The sequence below is a fragment of the Lineus longissimus genome, chromosome 6 (genome assembly GCF_910592395.1).
Source record: "Lineus longissimus chromosome 6, tnLinLong1.2, whole genome shotgun sequence".
In the NCBI taxonomy this organism is placed as follows: Eukaryota; Metazoa; Nemertea; class Pilidiophora; order Heteronemertea; family Lineidae; genus Lineus; species Lineus longissimus.
In genome coordinates, this window is record NC_088313.1 from 7,601,144 (window position 1) to 7,620,934 (window position 19,791).

General features: G+C 41.9%; 1 non-coding gene across 1 annotated transcript; it reads right to left on the reverse strand.

The window, feature by feature from the left end:
- Positions 1 to 17,460: 17,460 nt before the first annotated feature.
- LOC135490540 (U5 spliceosomal RNA) lies at positions 17,461 to 17,583 on the reverse strand. Its single transcript, XR_010447731.1, has one exon. It is a non-coding gene; the product is annotated as a U5 spliceosomal RNA (small nuclear RNA).
- Between the last annotated feature and the right edge of the window lie 2,208 nt (positions 17,584 to 19,791).

Below are 19,791 nucleotides of genomic sequence, written 5' to 3' on the forward strand. Positions count from 1 at the left end.
CTTTGTTCCCTGCCACCACCTATCAACATGCGGATTTGGATCAAACTTCTCGACACTGGGACCAGAGGTGCTGATCCTTAGCAGGTGCTCTATGGTCCGCAAACCGAGAGTGGAAAGCCAGTCCCTCATGATTCTCTTGATACCACTGAACTGACGTTCCACAAATGCAGTAGCAACAGGGCACACTAATAATATATGTACCAAATGAAGAAGGTTGCCATATTCTGCACGTTGTTCTTGGAACAGCTTAGCCCAGAAATCAAGATATGACAAGGAACGCAAGGAATCACTTCTAGCAACGGTGTGCTTCAAGAGCATCCAATCTGGTAGAACCTTCTCAAGACAACAGCCTTGCTTAGTTAGAATATCAGTGAAGTGTTGGAGCAGATAACTGCACTGCTCGTTCCCATGTTCAGCTAGAGCTCTTTCTGACTCACCGACATCCGCATTATGGACAGGAATGTTCTTAATATCCAGAATACTGGAAGCAAGAAACACATGAGTATCAACAAAATCCTGAAATCTGAGCTCTACATGTTCTATAACCTTTGTGAGGGTTGTGAGCTGCATCTCTTTGAGAGCATCATCACTATACTCACCTGTCAACTGGTATCCTCTGAACAAACCGTTGCCTGCAGTTATCTAACCCAGCACTGTGTGCAAATTGAAACCCATCTTGGTTTTCTTCTGTTCAAGAAGAGCTATGTTGGTTTCCACAAGAGACCGGACACCGGTGATAGGAATGTCGTACTTTGCAAACTACGCGACAGTTCAGACAAGTCCAAGAGAATGTCTCTGTAGAAGGCTAGTGACACTACAAACCGCCTGGATTTCATCAATTTCAAATACCCCTTGAACTTTGCTCTGTCTGCTGGTGTTATGTCACTCCTTTTTGTTGACTTTCGCCGCTTGGCCCTCTTGGTGGTTGGCTGCCTCGTTTGCCTCTCATCTGATGCAATGTCCTCAAAAAATGCCACTAAAGTGTCATAATTGCGATTCAAAGCATCTGCCGCCTTCCTACGATGATCCACCCACCTCGTTCCTTGGGCACAAACAGGTTTCACCACCGCTTTACCAAGAACGTGACCTAGCTCACGAAATTTCCTCCATCTTTTCCAGCTCCTCTTAAATAGATATTACAGGTTCATCATCAAGTCGTCTATCTGCAAAAACAAAAGAGAGAAAAATGTCTGAAAATTCAGTATAGATTATATTCTCAAGTTTTCTGAGTTTTTTTATCTGTCCTCCAGTAATCATGGTGAATGAAGTTCGACTTGGTCACTCCTCCAAAAAATACATATACAATGTAATTTATTGAAATGTTATGCGTCTCCTGTGGGATTGGCATCCTAGACCTATGGTACATGTGACAGTGTTTCTCATGTGTATTCCAGCAGGATTATGCTGCTGAAATAAAACTTGAGTCTTTTTTCCTGTTTACATGTATTCTATTTTCTTTCCTTTGTAGTGAAGTAGCTGCCCTCAAAGGCACTTTTCAACGAGAGCTCAAAGCGGTGTGCAAGGCAATGCACTTTCACCATCCATGGCACCCCTTCCTCCTCAATCATGACCAACACCCCGGCATCCTTGCCAAAATTCACGGACTCCCCTTCAGCTGCTGTTGCTACTAACGACTGAGTGATATCCAAGTCCTTTTCCTTCATCTTGTTCATCAGACTTGTGAAAAGTCCCTCCGCATCACACTCACTTGGGTGGCAAATACTGAAAAAAGATAGGATAGATGATAACTTCTCATCATCTGATCTCATAAATCTTTATGAAGACTTAGTATTACAATTTACTTAACTTTGTCTAGCTCAATTAAATAATTACTTTAGACTACCATGGGAGAGAGATGGCACCTCCTAGTAGCAGCACAGTCTGACTGAGTACAGCTATTTTTTCATTTGTAGACAGGTCAATTGAGCATTCACTTCACTGTATGACACTTACCCTAGTACCCTCATCTTGGGTTTGAAATCGTTCGGATCCAAGTATTTCACGGCAAGAACTTCCTTTTCGTTGTTCCCCGAGTCTGTCGAACCATCAAACAGCATGGAGTAATAACAGGGCTTGGTGTTCAGGGCCTTCAGGAGTTCTTCCTCCATCCCCTCTCCTATTACCGCAATAAAATTGCTACAGGCCTTGGAAGTGACATAGGGACTGTATACCATAATGACTTTTTTTTTCTCAGTTTGAACTAATGCTTTTAAGTCGGTGAAGGGCACCGTATCCTTTTTCACATTGGATGTACCCAGTGAGAAGGCAAAAACATTAGTCAGTTGCAGCTGTCCATCGTTGATGACTTCACTCCCACCTTGTTCCTTGTAGTATTTCCTGCACAACTCGCACCAAAGAGTTTTGACCAATCCACTCTCATCCTCCTCAAATTTAACCCACTCAATGCCCCAACTTCTCACTATGGTGGCTTTTGCTTGTTTCCTTAGGCTAGCACTAGCAGTAGGCCTAGTCATGTTCTTCGTCTTAGCCGTAGCGGGCACTTCTTCTGCCGGTGGCTCAGGCTGTGGAGGGGGAGCAGGACCTTCAGCATCTTGATCAGCAGCATGTTCCGGTTGGCTTGTTCTGAAATGGAATGACAGGACATTAATAATGGAACAAGTGGCATGGCTCCACTCCAGTCCACATGTTATTACCCCGGGACATGTTAGATGTAGGCCTACCAATCATCTTATTAATATCATCCAAGACCAGGGCACAGTGTTAGGCCTATCTTTTATTCATGATTCACCCCAATCAGCTGCTGCCTGCTGATCTAGTCTTATTCTGAAATCAAAGCAAGCAAGTAGGAAAGGACAGCTGTCATAATAATGTCAACTAGAGCTGGCTACTGCCAGCGAACTCTCTGCCGAATTAATATCTGGGGGTACCTGCTATGTTGACAGGAAGTTTTTGGGGCATGGTTTTGAGGGAGGTACGTGCACTTATGTACATTTGGGATAGGTGATGACCACAAAATGAGTCTAAGATGAAGATGTTGAGTAAGAAAATAAAGATTTATTGTATTTGTGATCGTCTTGGCCAGCAAGTGATTAGAATCAAGGTACAATGATGAAGAATTATTTAAGAAATTTTGGCAGTAATTATTGGCATGCAAGAAATAGAAATACAAATATGTAAGTGCTGTTTGGCATGTATAATATAAGTTTGTGTATTATGCATGATAATGTATGTACTGTAAAGCAGTAAATATTTGCAGCAAGGATTTTTTGAGAGATTCGTCGAAATTGCTTTGAAAACCAATATTTTTGAAGCTTATCGTGGAGGTAAAATGTAGTTTTAGTCTAGTAAAATTATAGTTTTATTATATGCAGATATATTTGGAATGTTGCGAATTGTGCATAGTTGCAATATTACAATATTTATTGTTACGAAAAGTTCTTGCTTTACAGTTCAGAAAATAACAACAAAAATTAAATACTTCCTGAAATAATGTGGGACAAGAAAGATTATACATGTACTTGAATTAAGCAGGTTGATCAGTCCTGTAGGAAAATCACCTACTGTGAGGGTGGGGGACTAATTAAATACCAGCTTAACAGTTATAGTGGTAAGCATTTAAATGTGGCAAACCAGTGGAAGACAAAATTATACAGAATGGACAGGTAAGTAACCGCTATATGTATAATTATTGGGAAGCTGATTTCCAAGTTTTATTACAGGGGACAGTTTGATCAGTTGTACCTTAAATGCATTTTCTATTTAAATAATATGTGAATGATTGTCTTTGTATTATGACAGTTATAAATGAATGTATGTTATACCAAAAATAGATAAGAGGAAAAATGAACAACTCCGAATTCGAGAAATCCCAACTTCACACCTTAGATTACACGTAACTTCAAAACAAAATAAACTGTAATATTTTAGCGTGCACCAGTTAAATGCAGATCAAATTCTACATAACTGCCAATTTTTATCAAAATCTGTTGAGTACTTGTTGTTTAAATGCGAAACTAGTATTTCATGAATTTGTTTTCTCTGAAATGGCTCGCGAACTGACTAGAAGGTAGTTTTTGAACTACTTTTATCGCCAATAGAGGGCCATAATAAACAATATTTGCTGATTTCTGGTACCTACAGAGGTTTCAAACATTGTATTTTACTTAAACCTGTTCTAATGGAGAGCTGATGTAGAAATTCATGTATTTAATCCCTCCTTTGAGTAGAAATAAGCAGATATTGTTTATTTTGGCCCTCTCTTGGTGATAAAAGTAGTTGAGCAAACACCTCGTAGTCAGTTCGCGAGCTATTTTTGAGGAAACAAATGACTAATTTTGCATTTAAACAACAAGTACTCAACAGATTTTAATAAAAAATTGGCAGTTATGTAGAATTTGATAAGGTGTGAAGTTGGGATTTCTCGAATTCTGAGTTGCTCATTTTTCCTCTTATCTATTTTTGGTTATACTAATGAGACTTTTCAGCCGAAACCAGCACTGATTGAATGATTATTGAAATAAGCAACAACAATTGAAATACCAAATGGAAATGTTATAGGATTTCTGGTACAGTTGTTCACAGCGCTCCCTATTGTTCATATGTGGAAATGAGGTATCCTATTGCTTGATGTAGTAGATGTCAGAACACTTGAGTGATATCAATATGGTGATGATTGCTTGATTATTCAGTGTCCATGTTGTCCACAATACGTGTGATATTTGTGCCATGGCGGATGGTCAGTTGTCCACAATACGTGTGATATTTGTGCCATGGCGGATGGTCAGTAGATTAAGCGGGAGTAGTGGCAACAAAGCAGTTTCGCACTCTGTTGGAGTGGGGTTGTCCAGTTGTAGAATATAGTCATTTAGTATGGTTGTAGGTATTTGGTATGATGTCAGCATCTCATCCAGTAGTGTGGCTGTTTCGGCTGTAATACTTTCTACAGCGATGAATGTGGTTTCTACAGGTGTGACTGGTTTGTCGGTTTTCTGGAAAAGAGATAAGATTAATTAGTTGCAGTAAGTAATTATTTGTGGTGATTTTCACCGTTGGTGTAAATGGGTCATTCCGTGGCAACTCACTTTTTACATTGACTTTTTCTGATTCCCATTACTGAAAGATTTTCATGGAATGACAGCAAGGGGTAGAAGAGAAAATTTCCTTTCCTTTCCTGAATGATATGCAACATGATGACCTTCCATGAAGTTTGACCTTTCAAGGTCATTTGCAATTCTGCTGTTGCCTGGGGTGCATGTCCTGGTAGGTCTGCTTGTGCTTTGTGGTGTCTGTGCTGGTTGAATGTTTTTAAAGCAGTAATAGATATGTCTGCAGTGCCTATCAATTATAATGTCAGGGAAAATATTTTTTATATAGTAAATGTTATAGCCAGAAATGTTATGTCATGTTATCAAATGAAAAGTGCTTTGTTTCTCAATGTGTTATTTATTCAATCTCATTTTATGCACATGGGCAGTCTTGCATTCTAGCACATTTTTAATTTAAGTGTACAAAACTATGTTGATGAAAGGTAGAAGGGGATACATACTTTGATGGTGGTGATTGTGTTACAATTCAAATTGATACAGCCATTGCGTAGAGATGTTTTAGCATTCGTGACTGTGATGTCGTCCCCAATGTGAATATCTATATTCGCCTGCTGTCTCCATTGGGCAACATCAATTTTGCCTGTTGCATCTTGTACGATGATATTTCGTACTGCAACAATGTTATTGAAGGAGTCATTGATTTCTCGTGTAGCTTCATCCTAAAATACAAGTTAAAATGTGTTTAGTTGAGAGGTTAAAATTGGCACTGTCATCATAAGTGTAATGTACACATACAAAGGTCTGTATACACTGGACACATTTCAGGACAAATGTTGGGATACATGTTGCCCAAACTCCATGTTTTCAAAATGCTGTCAATGCATACAGAGTAAAAGAAGAATTACTACATGTGTCCCAATATTAGGGCTGCCACAATGTGATATGATATTTTTTGGGTTTTGCTGAAGAAAAATTGGCTTTATGAACTAGCAAAATGGTATGTGTCATATTGTTCAATAATACTTGCACATTTTGACAATGTGCAGGGCTTGCAAAAAAGAACTATGAACAAATTATGACATTCATGAAATGGGCTTTAGGAATGTGGAGAGAGGTCAGCTGTAGGAAAACAAGTTTACTTATTTTGTCATGTTTAGATGTCAGTTGCTATGGTTGTCAGGTATTCCTTTGATGTGTGTGCAGTAATGCACTGAAGCAATCTATAGTGCTGTGCATTGGATTATGGTAAAGGAAACTGACTTAATATGATGTTTGTATAGTCCAATTTCAACTTACAATTTATAGGTGGTGTTTTATACTTTTTAAGTGTAATGTATGTGATGAGAGGAGCAGCAAATTAATAACATAAGTGAGATATATTACATGTATAATTGTACCTGTCACTGATTGCAATTGCCTGTTGGGTGATCCTAGTACTGTTTTTATTGGGCTGACTGGTACGTTGGTGGGTTGAAGGGTATTCCTTGCCTGGGTGAGAAGGTCAGCAGGTATGGTCATTTTTGCTGTCTTTGCAACTCTGGACATTTTAGTGATGACGAGTTCATCGTCTTTGGCAAGAAAATTTGTTATGATCAATGATGTCTCTGTAGTGATCTTTGAGAACTGATCTAGTGCATAGACCATTATTTTGCAAAAACCAGTGTTGTCGACAACGACAGCTTTTTTCAATTTTTAGCTCACCTCTTAGCAGAGGTGAGCTTATCCCATACCGTGGCGTCCGTCGTCGTCGTCGTCGTCGTCGTCGTCCGTCGTCGTCCGTCGTCCGTTAGCAGGGCACGTTTCGTAACTGTTAGAGCTATTGAGTTGAAACTTGGTACACATGTACCCTTATGTAATGACGGTCCGATTCGTTTCATGGTTTGGCCACCAGGGGGCCAAACGTTAAAAGTGAAAATATGCAATATCTCCCTCAATAGTAGTCGGGAAATTTTGAAAAAAATATGGTAGGTACTTCTAGCAAAGGTGCATCATATATCCTCCGGGTTTTTGATTTGACCTCCTTTTCAAGGTCACAGAGGTCAAATGGTGTAAATTGGCCGTTAGGATGTAACGATGGCACGTTTCTAAACTGCAATGGCTATTGATACCAAATTTGGTACACATTTACCCCTTAGTCAGGTGATCTCAGGGACCGAAGTTTGGTCCAATATGATTCACCACTTGACCACCAGGGGGCAAAATCCAAAAACCTTAAAAATGTGATTATTCCTTAACTTCTTGCCCGATTGCCACCAATTTGATATCATGGGTACATCTAACCACCATACAGTATATGTCACACAGGTTTTTAATTTGACCTTCTTGTCAAGGTCACAGAGGTTAAATGACGTAAATTCGCCGTCAGGCCGTAACTATGTCACGTTTCTTAACTGCAATGACTATTGATCACAAATTAAGTACACATGTACCCCTTGGTCAGGTGATCTCAGGTACCGAAGTTTGGTGCGATCTGATTTGCTGTTTGGCCTCCAGGGAGGGGGCCAAATCCTAAATTCATCAAAATGCCATTATTCCTAGTAATGACTTGCCCGATTGGCACCAATTTTATATCATAGGTACATCTAATTCTTACAAACATTCAATGTGTCACCCGGGTCTTCTTCGATTTGACCTACTTTTCAAGGTCACAGAGGTCGAATGTACTGTAAATTGGCCATTTTGGGGAAATTGTAATTGCTTGGACCTACATCAAACCTAGCACTACATGACACAATACCATGCTCTTTATCCATCTTTCCTCCACATGAGGTGAGCACAATGGCCCTGGCCATTTCATTTTTTCTGGACTGGTTGATGTTGAATATTCAATTGGTTCCATGGTTGCAGCTACGCTGCATTTTAGGTCTTTTTACCCCTCAGCCCGAATTGGGCAGAGGGGTATTGTCGTCCCCTTGGCGGGTGGGCGGTCGGGCGGCTGCCAAGTTTGTCCGGAGCTGTTCTCAGTAACGGCTTGGGCTAGGAAGTTCATATTTCATATGTAGACTCCCCCTGGTGGGTAGGCGTGCCTCGTCAAGGTTTCATCCCATTTTGACTTACGGACTGGCCACTAGGGGGCGATATGTGAAGACACAAAAAATGCAATAACTCTGCAAATTTTGATCGCATCTTGCTGAAATTTTTATTGTAGATACCTATTGAGAGGGGACATAATATATTGTACGGGTTTTGACCTTGACCTTCTTTTCAAGGTCACAGAGGTCAAAGTTTGTGTACTGTAAAGTGGCGAAATGTTCACATTTCGTAACCACTGAAGCTATTGATACCAGTCTTGGTATATGTGTACCCCTAGGTGACAGTAACTCGTAAACCAAGTTGCAACCTTATATCATTACTGGTTTGGCCACCAGGGGGCGTTATGTGAAAACATAAAAAGTGTGATATCTCAGTTAATATTGGTTGCAGCCTGCTGAAATTTTTATTGTAGATACCTCTTGAGAGGAGACATAATACATTTTACAGGTTTTGACCTTGACCTTCTATTCAAGGTTACAGAGGTCAAAGTTTGTGTAAAATGACGAAATGTTCACATTTCATGACCATGGAAGCTATTGATACCAGTCTCTGTACGTGTATACCTCTAGGTGACAGTCACTCATAAACCAACTTTCAACCTCATATCATTACTGGTTTGGCAACCAGGGGGCGTTAGGGAAAACACAAAAAGTGTGATATCTCGCATCTCGCTTAATATTGGTCACAGCTCACTGACATTTTTTTGGTTGTATGAACAGGGGATTTGCAAATTTGAATTCAATATCTGGCGTTATCTCACTCATGGTTTGGCCACCAGGGGGCATTATGTGAAAACACAAAAATGCAATAATTCCAACAATTTTGATCGCAGCTTGCTGAAATTTTTACGCCACATACCTCTTGAGAGGGGACATAATATGTTGTACGGGTTATGACCTTGAACTTCTCTTCAAGGTCACAGAGGTCAAAGTTCGCGTAAAATGACGAATTGTTCACATTCCGTAACCACTGAAGGTATTGATCCCAGTCTCTGTACGTGTGTACCCTAGGTGACAGTAACTCATGAACCGACATTCAGCCTTGTAACGTTACTGGTTTGGTCACCAGGGGGCGTCATGCAAAAACACAAAGAGTGTGATATCTCACTTATTATTGGTCACAGCGTGCTGAATTTTTTTGGTAGCAAGAACAGATGACTGGTAATTTTGAATTCAAAATCTAGCATGTTCTCATTTACAGTTAGGCCACCAGGGGGCACTATGTGAAAACACAAAAAATGCAATAACTCGTGGGGAGAAAAGATCGGCTGAATCCACACCTCCAAGTGCGACCACAACGACTCAAGAAAGTAGCAGCGCAGCTGAGAAGCAGAAATCGGCCATCCCACCAAGGCCACAGAAAAAGGCAAAACGACTGGATGGTGAAACTAATGAAACAGAGCATCTTTCGCATGTTGAGTTACAGCGTCTTGTTTTACTACAGCAACTGAAGGTCGCAAGGATGCAGATTCAGCGAATGTCACACGCTAGTGATGATGAATAATAAATTGACCAATAGTCACTTACATAGTCTGGCTTTATATATTTATGCTACACTCATATGAAATAAAGGTTTTCTGGAGAATAATAAAGACTCGCGAAACATCGCGTATTTAAAAAAGGTTTTTCGGGTTGCGAGGGACGCGGATGGTGGAAGAATAGCAGGAAACCTTTATTTCGAACACGATCATGTACATAACGGGTTATCTTGATGCAATTTTATTCACACTAGTTCATCTCTGTTGATGGAGGATACCGGAAAGAACCCGTCTCCTTTGCTGGCCGAGTTGCCTGATGCGTGCATCATTCTCATCTTCTCCATCGCCATTCCCTTCAGCTAAGTCATCATTTGCATCCATAAAGTCGTCATCCCCGTCCCCTAGGTATTTGGCAACATTGTGCAAAACAAAGCAAGCAACGATTAATCTGGGAACCCGATTAAGGCGTATCCTCACTTGTTCCTGCAGTATTGGGAATCGTTTCTTCACCTGTCCAAAGCACCGTTCGATGATGACACATTCTTTCTTGTGAATTCGATTGTACGTTTGCTCCTCCGGTTGCTGGGGATTCTCGTAAGGCGTAAGAAGCCAGGGGGCAATGCCATGTCCACTAACTCCTAACAGTAATGCCTCCGTCCTCATAGTTGACAAACGATGAGAAATTTCAGAATTCCTCCAAATCCTACTATCGTGGACAGATCCAGGCCACTCGGCTACAACACTTGTGAACATTTCTTTCGCATCACAAGTCCCCTGGACATTTAAAGTAGCCTTGCCACTGCGGCCTACGTATTCGTCGCCATGAGCATGGCGCCCCTGTGGCTTCAGAACTCTGACGTGGGTACAGTCTACAGCACCTATCGCAAACGGCATCTCGTACTTTGTTTGCCAGGTATCCATTGCCGACTGCATCTCTTGCACCGTACTCGGGAAATGTATCCATAGTCCTGATTTGTCGATAATTTTATCAAGTACGTTGTGGAATGTTCTCGAAACAGTGGGTTGAGAAATTCCAACATCCTCCGCAACACCCAACTGGAACCCAGGGTCCGATATATATCGGAGGAAAGTCTCCATTTGAGTTTGCACCGAGAGTGCCCCACCACGCGTTTCTCCAGTATCATTTAAAAAATGATCAGCCATCCATTCCACGTTTTGCTCATCAAATCGATAGAATAGGCGATAGAACGATGGGCGACATGATTTTCTTGGGTTGTACTCCTTTGGGCGCCTCCCCGCAAGTTGCATAAAAGCTGCCATCTCCAAAACATCTGATCAGTTCAAGGTCCAAGCTTGGTCTGAAGCTACCTTGAAAATTCTAAGGATTTACTTCTCAGCATATGCTTTATGCTCAAGTTTATAAATATAGAATGAAGCAAACACTTAGACTTCAAGCTTTTGCTAGCACACTTAAAAGCAAATACTTTTGCTTGTAGCATAAGCTTAAAAGTAAAAGCTTTTCCTTGGGTTTTATGAATACGGGGGCTAGTAAATGCTTGAAAATCAAAGTAAAAGCAAATGCTTGAGTTTTATAAATACCTGCCATGGTCGCTTATTGGTTTAATCTGCAATTCAGAAAACTCATTATTTTGTGTAGGCCTATGTTTGGTCATAATCGATAAACAGGACTGAAAACATCACCTAACTCATTCCCTTTTGACATGTAATCGACATTATGCCTAATTCAAGTTATATCATGTTGATCACACCTATTACATGACTTGTGTCATTATTACAGCATACCGTGATCTGGGATTTTTGTATTTTAGAACTGTTCTCTTCAGAGGACAACTCTATTGTGGGCTTGGTTTTGGCTGTAAACTAGGCCCAAGACCGATAAAATCCGAACTTATTGTATACTGAGCCAGATACACGATCATCCGATGATACAAGAGGTCGTCACTCTGAAAGGGAAGCCACCGGGCGTCGTCCTTTACACGGAAGAGCAACTTCTACAAATGATGTCAGCTTTGAAATCGGGGTCAGTGCTTGGTATTGACCGGACATTCAATTTGGGACCCGCATATCTCACGACGACAGTGTTCAAGAATACGAAACTTTTGCGTGCGTCAACACAAGCACCGCCCATTTTCTTAGGACCAATGTAATTACACTGGGATTGCACTTACGTCACGCACCAGCGGTTTTTTTCACATCTCCAAGCAAATCTAAAATGCAACGTGGATGCTTCTTCGCTGGACTTCTCCAATATCATCATGGGCTCGGATGAAGAAAAGGCGCTTACGAAAGCATTGACAGACACATTCCCCGTATTAACTTTCCTACTGTGCACTCGGCACTTACAGGAAAATACCAAACGAAAACTGACCGACTTAGAAATCCCGAATTCGACAACGCCCTGGGAACTATTCGAACCGAAATTGATGAGAGTGTGCCATCGTTCATCTATTATTTTGACTCTATGGCCGAACGCATCAAAGACAACGTCGTTATCCCACGAATTAGAAACTCCTGCATACCGGTGTCCTGGACCAACAACAATTCGGAGTCGATGAATAACGTACGCAACATCGTGAAGGTACAAACTATCGATGAGAAACGTGCCATGTACGGAGAAGGAAACTACGAGCTGGCAAGATGGGTTTCCAATTTCAGCATGGCGTCATGAGTATTCAGGGGCTCGCTTACGGAAGAAGCACGCAGCCGCAGATATAAACGTTTCGTTACGTTTTCGAAACAGCAACAGACAACTCTAGAAACAACGATGACAACATCAACTGATGGGAAATTACGCATTCCGCGAACGGCTACGACGGCACGTAAACCTGGACAAAAGAAACGCGTAAGAGCCGAACGAGCGACAGCCTTGTTTGTAACCCGTATTGTTCAGTTCCCTGTAATCATTTGATCTGGTGTATTTGTATGTATAAATATGTAAATAACTGTAAATAAATCTTTCTGCGCTATCTGTTGGTTTGATTGCATTCATTCATTCATTCATTCATTCCTTCATCTGATTTTCGAGATTTCGCGGGAAATGAAATTGTAAACAAACGCATGTGTGCAGTTCAAATGTAAACAAAAATGTATTTTTGGTACTTTTGGTTGCTGGACTTGGGTTTTCCCGCAGTTAGGAGCTAGGGTCAAATTGGTGGTCTATTGTTTATGGGTGCTGTTTTAGTCAGAGCTAGCCCTTGATTATGAAGGGATTTTCAAATTAAGGTGACCATGGTCTTTTTATGTGCTCACCACAGCTTTCAATACTTGATGTATCTGAAGAGGCGCGCTGAACCTGACATGGCCTTATCAAGGACCTGCTCACGGTGCTGAACTTCTAGCTTGCCTGTCGACTAAGTGCCTTGCCCAAGACATTGCTACATGTAGGAGGAGCACGCATTTTAAAGTCATAGTAGTGATAGCACAGTTGGTTCGAGCCATTTGGAAGCCGACATGTGAAGGAGCACGCATTTTAAAGTTATAGTAGTGATAGTACAGTTGGTTCGAGCCAAGCCGACATGTGAAGGCCTATCTGGGTTCTCCTTCTCCGTATAAAAAGGGGCATATTGCTGACTAAGGAACGAGGCATATTGACATTGCCTCATCATCTCTATCGGACCAATTGATATACTTTTATATGCACGCATACATCACGCCATTGCAGGGTCCGAATCTGTGGACATTGGTTTGATTAATTTGTCTTTTCGACATTGCTCCTTTATTGCAATAGATTTTCATCGCAATTCAATCCATTCAAGATATAGCCAATTTGAACCTGTCTGAGCCACGGATAGATTGGTTCCCGATCGACTCACTAGGGATACGCAGTAGAGCACAATGCTAGTAAAAATAGATTGGTTCCCGATCGACTCACTAGGGATACGCAGTAGAGCACAATGTCATGAAAAACGACCCTTTGTACTGTAAATTCCAATCACCTGCAGGACAGGTCAATTTCTCTCAATAAAATTAATTTTGTTGACTCCTGTATTATCTCAACCTTATTTTTAAAAAAAAGACAATGGTGTTTGTCCCAAACTGGTCATTTCTATTTATTTTGACCTCTGTTAAATCAGGATACCTCTCAATTACAGACAGCATTTTGTATCCTTGTGCTGTACAACCCAGCCTGGACATACTACAGTTGTCCATGGAGAAGTCACATCCTCTCTGACATTTCTTGTCTGTAAAGCTACCGATATAACATACTGAACTAGGGATATCTTCCGTTGTCTCCTGTAATATTTACATACCATGGATGATTAGTTCAATCATATTTCATCCAGCTGGCAGCTCTGCATTGGAAATTTTAGTGGTATAACGTGTTCTCTTGACCTTCAAACAGTAGTATAGAGCCGATATTTACTACTTTACACCCTCAGTCCTGTGTTATTAGGTCATCTAGCTGAGCGCCAGGCCCTTGAGCCTCTTGTTGTCTAGGGTAATCAAATACGACCCCTTTAAATCCTTCAAAAATGGACATCCTGGGGCCTGGACCAAATATTGGGACGTATTTACACCCTCAGTCCTGTGTTATTAGGTCATCCAGCTGAGCGCCAGGCCCTTGAGCCTCTTGTTGTCTAGGGTAATCAAATACGACCCCTTTAAATCCTTCAAAAATGGACATCCTGGGGCCTGGACCAAATATTGGGACGTACTCTGAATGGAATTGGCTAATATTGCATATTCTTTGGAGTTTAACCCAAATGTATGTATCCACCAAATTATATTGATTTTGGCCGACCCCTACCTTAGCACCTTTTGCATGGTCCAACCATGAGCTGACACTTAAGAACTTTTATGAATATGGGCCCTGCGGTAGGCCCCTAAAGCCCACAGCACACTAGCCGCCAACTTCGGCGTTCACTGGCGTTTTTTGCCGCAAGAGTCCTGAACGCCTGAAAAATCCCTAGTCTGCTACGAACGGCGTCGGCGAACGCGACTTGCCGCAACTAAACGCCAAATATCTGACATGTTTGATTTTTGACGCGTGTCGCCGCGTTTGAACGCAAGAAGAAGCCAGGTGTGCTACGGATTGCCGCCTGAATTGGCGTCGGCGGCGAGGCTATGGCCAATCAGTATGCGTCTTGATGTCATATGATTTCAAAATGGCAGCCTAAAGTTGCGGAAAAGACGCTACTGGACGCTGATTCTGGGGCAGGTGTGCTCTGACCGGGATCCACTGGCCGCCAACTTCGGCGTCGAGAGGCGTCAGCTGAACGCTTCTTGTCGCCAAAGTTGGCGGCTAGTGTGCTGCGGGCTTTAGTCATTCAAACTCTGCAAGTTACACTGAAAGGGTTACAAGGCGGATCCCAAAGAATGGTTTATAGAATGGGGATAGTTCATTGCTAACCAATGCGTTCCACAGCATATCCCGATTTTAAACCTTGCCCTATTGTTGAGTTTAACTGATATTGTGGTACATAATCGTTCAATAGCCGCAACGTTCTAGCCAATAGTAAGAATGATTCATAGAGTGGTTTTATTGAATGTAATATAGTTGATTGTTTTCAAGAGCATGTAAGCAACTAAGGCATTTGAAATCCTGTTAAGTCCTAGTAACATACTGGTACTAAGTTAGAATGGTTTGGGTGAGGTTGCTTGCTAAACGGACAATGCTCTTGGGTCCTTCCTAATCATTAGCACCGTTCTAAGTCAGATTGTTGATTGCTAACAAGCAACTAGCTATAGGCATTTGGAATGTTGCCAAGGGTTATTAACATTAGAATGATTTTATGGAATTGGGCCCAGACTTTTATGTTCTCCGTCCTAATGTATCATAATTGTTATTGGTCTTGGTAAGTCCTCCGTCACAAAAACGAGGAAATTTCTCGTCTACTCGAGTTTTAACTAGCCATCTTCCAATTGTTTCCTTTCGGAGGAGTTGCCTTTTTGGTTTGGAGACGAGCGAAAGTGCATGCCGTGTGCAAAAATCTTTTGATACTTTTTTCGAACTTCTAACCACGCTCGACGTTGCTTAACTTCGGTGATCGGACGAGAACCGGTGTAATCAACGTGATATGGTCGGCTAATTATAACAGTAGTCCTGTGACGTAATTATATTTTCGACAGTATACCTGTCACAGTATATTATCCAGCCGTTTTAACAGTAGTTGGCTTACTGTGCACGATTCCGAGACTCCCAAATGGTAACCAGTGTTAGTTTTCAAGCCGATCGACATTTTGGATCATGGTCAGTAGTGACATCTGTGTATTTACTTTGCTTTGCAACTAAACATCTCGAGCTAAGTGTGAACATTTAATTTACACCTGAGTCATGGCTGAATTCGGTGAAATACCCGGCCCTGTGGATATATATGGTGGCACTACACAGTGCGGAGGTCGGCGCCAAGGGCAGCGTCAAATAGGCCCCGGGCAACCAACACGAGGTAGTCTTTCAGTTCCTGCTGAGGCCTAATCATTTCTTTATTTAATGTGAAAACATGGGGTCATCTCGGCTATTTTTTCGCTATATGGCCTAGAATTTTAACGAGCATAGTTGACACTCGCACAACTACGCCCAACCTCGCGTGGCAGATGGAAGGTATGTTACATATTGATGCCAAACTGGGGATTGAGACCCGCTTCAAATGGCACAGATTTTAGGCTCATAAAATCGGCAAAGATCTCTCTGCACATGGAAACTAAGACCACGGCGTCAAAGTAAATAGTATTTGGAACCGGTTGGACACATTCATGAACATGGAAACGGCCTGCGTCTTAAGAACTACGTTTCTCTTGGGGTGCAAAACGGACCCCGACCCACTGTGTAGTGCAACCTATGCGACTTGATTGTCCTTGTTAGACCTGTCGGAATTATCGTTACATTTGTTCTCCACCCCTTCCTAGAGACTATTGTTCAAGAGACCATACACCTGAAATGCGAGGTCTGAGACAAATGTGCTTGGTGCGCGGTTGGTGCCGAACGTCTTGGTTACTCGCGTGTGTGCGTGTGTGTTTGGGGGGGGGGGTGAGGGGACTATTACTAGTTGATCACTTTGAGGTATGAGGTTGGGTGAATCGGTCTGTCTTTGGTATTACCTTGGTAACTAAATTGATTTCTTCTTCTGGAACCACACACTCCTGCGGAGAGGCGCACTGGATGGTTTCTGGTATCTGTAGTTCCAGGGAATCGGCCGTTTTCATTGGTGTTGCACGCTGCTTTTTTTGGCATTCTTGGGGGGGGGGTTCATCTGGAGCATTCCTTTTCTCGTTTAGTGGTCCGTTATACAGATCTTGCAACGGGTTGTATATTTGTGATCAAATCTAGGAGGTCATCGACAGCTTCTTCCTCTTTTTGCTTGTGGTTATTTTGTGACATATTGATGTCTTCTTCTTCACCTTCTTCAATGTCTGGGTCGTATAGTGGGAGAGGGGGTTTCGGTCTTGGGACCTCTCTCACGGCATTCGCGTAGCTCCAATTTTGCCTCTTAAGGTCTGTTTGCACTCTTGTCTAGTATGTCCGATAGTGTCGCACTTTAAACAAAGGGGTAGTCTACCTTTACATGTGATAAGCATTGCATAATTGTCTTCGGTTCTTACTTTATGAGGTATTCTGGCCTTCGAGCGGTCGCTTACAATCATTGTCACAGTGCGGAGACCTGAGCGGATTCTCAAATCCTCCACACATACTTCTTCGTTTACGACTGATAATACCTTTCCAAAGTCTCCAAAAAATTCCCATAAAAAGTCATTGCTAATGAACGAGGGTAGCCAATGAACTCGGAGGTTTATTTTCTCCTCTGCAATTAAGGCGAATTCATACGTTTTTCTTTGAAAAACCTGCGTGCCGAGTCCTCCAAAAATGTCCGCTTCCTCTATGGTGGAAAACACAACGTAATATACCGTAGATCATTCTCTTTGGTAAAGAGCCACTAGCGAATTATCCTCAAGTCCTATGTCCATAAGCAGAAGCACGATGCTGTCGAAACACGAATCCTCCAACACACGTGATTTTACGTTCGTACTCTCCTTGATTCGTAAAATCCTAAGGCCCGATGAGAGTATGACATCTTCGAATCCTCTCCACGGAAATCTTTAGTAAAGGGCGAAAGATTTATGCGTGGGATTGAAGAGAAACCAGAGTGATGTCGTCTCGCCCGAGTTGGATAGAGTTTGCCAAGTTATTCACCATGTGTTTGGTTTTGGATAATGGGATGCCTAGTAGTTCTGTAAGAAAGGTGTCGCAAGCAGAAAACCATTAATGACCAACAATTGCCACTATTGCCAAAAATGTGATGATGTTGAGTCTTTAAATTTTTAATGATCTGATCAGCATATAATTCAGCTCGTTGTCAGTTATCGCCTCATGTTCGGCTCGCATCCGTGTAGGCCATGCCAATTGCGGATTCTCGAGAAAAACTCAGACGGTGAAATATAAAAAAAGAACACGCTCACAGCTGTTTCAGCTAAGCCTTTACATGACATCGAAATGATCCTACCTGGCTAGAGGCCTACTGCCCACCGATTGGTCAGCTCGATAAGCTCATCTACTACTGTGTAAACATTGCCAACAATACTCATGTTGCAATACACATCCGGCGTAAAGGGTTAATGCGTTGGAATCGTTCCAAACACGAGCGCACCCCCATAGACGCGCTGCAAACAGATACGTGTGTTTTGATTTAAGGAATTAATACCGAGCTGGCGGTCATTGGTTGTATAATCAAGACCGCTCGGGTAGACCGAAAATGCAGTCCAAAACCCGAGGCGCTTCGCCGAGGGTTTTGGACGTAATTTGAGGTCTACCCGAGCGGTCTTGATTATACAACCAATGACCGACAGCGAGGTATTAATTTCTATTCTAAAAGGTTTCAAAATTAAACAAATTAAATACGATTTGAAAGGTATATATGTTCCGTTTTCGTCAAAGAATGATCCAGCCTGGTGTCCGGAACTCCGCCATATTGTTGCTTGTGAAGATGACGTCACGCAGCAAGGGAATTCCCAGTCTGCTAGCTCGATTTCTACCATTTCCTCGTCTTTGACCTCTTCTGAATCCTGACTGACGACCTCGAAAGAGTCCTCGGGTATCCTCCCTACTTCACAAATCCCAATATACCGGGGAATACTTCAAAATCTCGTGTTCTTGACATTGTTTTGTGGGGCTGAGTCGTTGCTTCTTGGTGAAAATAATTCGTCTGCTAAAATTAAGAATTTTATACCTACCCAGGCGGTCATTGGTTACGATACCAAGACCGCTCCGATCAAAACGAGGCGTAATGTATTTTGTATTAGAAACAATGATATACTGTGACTAAGGCCTTTTAGAATGGCTCACCACGTTGGTCACGTGCCATCTCTCCCGGCTAGAAATGTTCTCGAAATTCGGATCAGAAATGACGGAACGGTGACAATTTGCCGGTTTTTATCGAATTTTTAACAAGTTGCAGATTTCCGAATTTCATCAATACCAGATAACAAGGTAGGAATATTATTGTAGATACTAAATACCCCAACCGTTTTACATATCTCAATGTAGGTTTTTTTTTTAAAACGTGCGCTTAGTCAGAAATTTCTGGAACTTCGCAGCGGTTAAAAACAATATGGCCAGCTTGCAGACGCCGATGAATGCGAGGTACCAAGTTAATCGTCCAACATCGAACTCCCTCGATTATTATATTGTGAAACGAGTTACTTTCAATATTAATAGATATCGCTACCTCAATTATTTTCTAATTTGAAAAGTTAATTTGCTATATTTATGCAGAAATATGCATTTGAAACCGAGGTCGCGAAAATCGTCCCGATTTCAAGGTAGTTGGTCGGGTTTATTATGCTGACAGGGGGGGGGGGGGCGGTGTGATTGGACATCTACATTGTCATGCTTTTTGGCTCACCGTAGGGGAGTCTTTACAATACCGCAGTGTCCGTCGTCCGTCGTCGTCTGTCGTCGTCCGTCGTCGTCGTCGTATCCTGTTTCAAAAACAGTGGCACATTTCTTAACCGCTAAGCCTATGAACTTGTAACTTTGTACACAGGACTCCCTTGGTCAGATGACCTGTGACACTAAATTTCGGTCCGATCTGATTCTTAATTTGGCCACCAGGGGGCCGAATGTAGATATCTAAAAAGTGTGATATCTCGCTTATTAATGACTTGTTTGGAATAAAATTTTTGTGGTAGGTACTCATAGCAAGGATACATCATATATCATACGGGTTTTTAATTTGACCTACTTTTAAAGGTCACAGAGGTCAAATGGCATAAATTGGCTGTTTCAGTGTAACTATGGCACGTTTTTCAACCTCCACAGCTATGAACTTGAAATTTAATACATATAACCCCCTATACCAG